This window comes from Galeopterus variegatus, unplaced genomic scaffold, assembly GCF_000696425.1.
Source record: "Galeopterus variegatus unplaced genomic scaffold, G_variegatus-3.0.2 Scaffold3312, whole genome shotgun sequence".
NCBI classification, from domain to species: domain Eukaryota; kingdom Metazoa; phylum Chordata; class Mammalia; order Dermoptera; family Cynocephalidae; genus Galeopterus; species Galeopterus variegatus.
Window position 1 is genome coordinate 200,480 of NW_007729423.1, and position 3,370 is coordinate 203,849.

General features: G+C 36.3%; 1 protein-coding gene across 1 annotated transcript in view; it reads right to left on the bottom strand.

The window, feature by feature from the left end:
• LOC103600345 (uncharacterized protein C8orf34-like) overlaps positions 1–3,370 on the bottom strand; it is a gene marked incomplete at its 5' end in the record, with an annotated part of 88,093 nt that overhangs the window by 66,248 nt on the left and 18,475 nt on the right. The window lies entirely within an intron of this gene.

The following is a 3,370-nucleotide window of genomic DNA, read 5'->3' on the forward strand; positions in this document are numbered from 1 at the left end:
TTACCTGGGGCTATACTAGCATTAAATACAATGTAAATTTCCTAAAACATTGAGGTCTCCAATAAGAGTCATTTTCTGGGTTATTCTGCCTTCTCCAATAATAATGCTTTGTTTTACTATATTCTTTTATGCATGATGCCTTCCAACTTGTACATGCTCAAACAATTTTGGAACAACAAAATATACTATAAAATTCATACAGTTTATAGTAAAAGAGAATGTATCTTGACTCCCAGTTTCAGCATGTATTTACTAGCTCTCTGACAATGAATATGTTAACCACTTAGAACCCATATTTTCTAATCTTAAAAAAATGGGAACATCAATATCTGCCTAGTTGGAGTACTATGAAAATTAGAGATAATGTCTGTAAAGCTCCTAGAACAATGCATGGATCAGTGTACCAAAGCAAATCAATCTACTCTGTTCATGTGGGTTTTAGAATTTTTTGTTTGAGGATCACACACAACTTTAATTTTTTTTTTATTGTGGTAAAATACACATAACATAACATAGCATTTACTCTTTTAGCCATTTTAAAGTTTACAATTGAGTGACATTAAGTACATTCACAATGCTTTGCAACCATTATCGAATTACAGAAAGTTTTTATTACTCTAAAAGAAAACCCCAAATCCATTAAGCAGTCATTTTTCTTTTTTCCTTTCCCCCCAACTCCGGGCAACCCCAAATCTGCTTTCTGTTTCTATGAACTAGCCAATTTTGGATATTTCATGTAAATGGATCATAGAATATATGTCCTGTCCCTTTGTATCTGGCTTCTTTCACTTAGCATAATGTTTTCAATGTTCTTCCACGTTGTAGTATGAATCAAAACTTTATTTCTTATAGCTGAGTAATATTTCATTGTATAGTTTATCCATTTTTTAGTTCATGAACATTGGGTTGTTTATATCTTTTGGCTACTGTGAAGAGTGCTGCTATAAATAGTCATTTAAAAGCTTTTCTCTGAATACCTGTTTTTAGTTCTTTTGGGTATATACCTAGGAGTGGAATTTGTAAATTATATGGTAATTCTATGTTTCACAGCTTTAATTTTGTGTCCTTAAAAATTTCAAAAGAGAAATTCAAAAAGTTAATTATAAATTTACCATAAGACTGCAATTTCACTCTTAAGAATCTACCCTAAGGGCCGGCCCCATGGCTCACTCAGGAGAGTGTGGCACTGGTAGCGCTGAGGCCATGGGTTCGGATCCTATATAGGGATGGCCGGATCCTATATAGGGATGGCTGGTGTGCTCACTGGCTGAGCGTGGTGCAATCTACACTGTGTCGAGGGTTGCGATCCCCTTACCAGTCAAAAAAAAAAAAAAAAGAAAAAAAGGAATCTACTATAAGAAATGAAAACATACATCCACAGAAAGACTTGCATATTAATCTTCATAGCAGCACTATTCCCTTATACCCAAGTAACATCATCAGCAAAGAGCAAAATAACAGGTTTTTATATCTAGAGACTCATAGTTGCATCATTCATTCATCCATTCATTCGTCTGCATAATTAGGCCCTAAGGTAAAAATAAATAAGACCAGTTCCTAACCTCAGGGGATTAGCATCTAATAGACTGAGATAGATAGATTAATAACAAAGATCCTTAAAGGATCTGTATTAATCCGTTTCTGTTGCTTATAACAAAATACCTGGAACTGGGTAATTTATAAAGAAATTGAATTGACTCTCTATAGTTTCTGAGGCTGGGAAGTTCAAAGTCTAGGGAACATAGCTGGTGAGGTCTTGGTGGTAGTGATGGTGATGGCAGAGTATCACATCATGAAAATAGTAGGGAGAGAGACAGACTCTTCATGTCGCCCTTCTAAAGCCCTCAGAACCACACCCATGACCACTGTTTCACTACAGCAGGGTTCTATAATCTAATCACCTCTTCAGGGCCACGCCTTTCAATTAGCATAATAGGATTTCCCACCCTAAACAGTTACAGTGGGGATTAAGCCTCAGTGAGGTTGGGAGGGCAGCAGGTCTACAGCACGATAATTGCACATGAAATCAAGATGGACACAAGAATGCAGCAGCAAGTGGGACACAAAGGAAATATACAAGAAGAGTCAGGGAAGGATTTAGAAAGATTAACATTAATAGAAGATAGGGGTTTTCCAGGGGCTAAGAGTGTATTCCATGAAGTAGGGATATAGAATGTCTAAGCACGAAAGCTTGAAACTAACATGTATGATTCCAAGGATGGCAAGTCATTCACAATGGCTGGAGGGGCAGGATACAAGGTAAAGAAATGGCTGGGTCAGTTTATTGAGAATCATGTATGCTATACCAACTAGTTTCAAAGTTATCTTACCAGCAACAGTAACATTATTAGATTCTTAGAATGAATTGATGGAGTATAAGACTAGAGGCAGAGAGATAATTTTCAAACTGATTTGGGTGGGAGATGGTGAGAATTTTGAATTAAGGTGCTACTCAGATTTGACTTTTTAAGATCGAAATGCCCATAGGGTAATGCAGTGAATACGTTCTGTGTTGCTATTTTTCTTCTTCTTCAAGAAAAGTGCTTAGTTTGCGTTGGTTTGGTTTTGTATACTATGTAATTCTGAACCTCAGGAATAGATCTAGAAAAGTGAGCTGGACTTACAGCCAATAGATGTCCTTGGTATAAATGACATGACTCAGAAAGTGTACAAGATAAGAAGAGGAAAGAAGAGAGACACAAGGTACTGGTAAATACCAAAATGTTACAGGCAGACAGAGGACGAGAACTAGCAAAGAGGACTAAGACTGGTGGTCAGGGAACTAGATAATCAGAAGAGATTGGTGTCTCAGAAGAAAAAAGCAGGAGCTTCAGGAAGAAAGAAGTGGTAGCCAACTGTACCAATTTCCACAGAAAGAATAAAAATTGATATGAAAAAATAAATTTCACTTTTGCAATAGATTAAAGAATTAATGAGGAGGAAAGAAGCTGAGTTTTTTCAAGAGTTGGTGTAAAGGGCAGGCAAGAAACATAGACAATAGTAGCTAAAGATGGAGCATACAATCATTCCTCTGTTTGTTATTAGGAGATGCTGGAGAATGTTCATAGTTTGCAAGAAAGTAGAAAGGGAAGTATTAAAAATACAGCAAAAGAAAGAGAAGTAAATTTTTAGAAATGGAGAGAAGGGATTACATCAAGAGCAATCCTGGAAGAGGATAATTCAACTCTTTTCTTTTAGATTGGATAAAAATAAGGAAGAGGAGATGCTCATGCAGTGAGTTTGACTTAGGAGATTTTAAAGGACTTTATACCTGATGGACTCAAGTTTTCTTTGTTTGGTTTTCGTTGCTTGCTGGTTTTGTTTTGTCTTGAGAAGTAGGGGGCTAGAACCAGGTTTGGAATAGTTGATA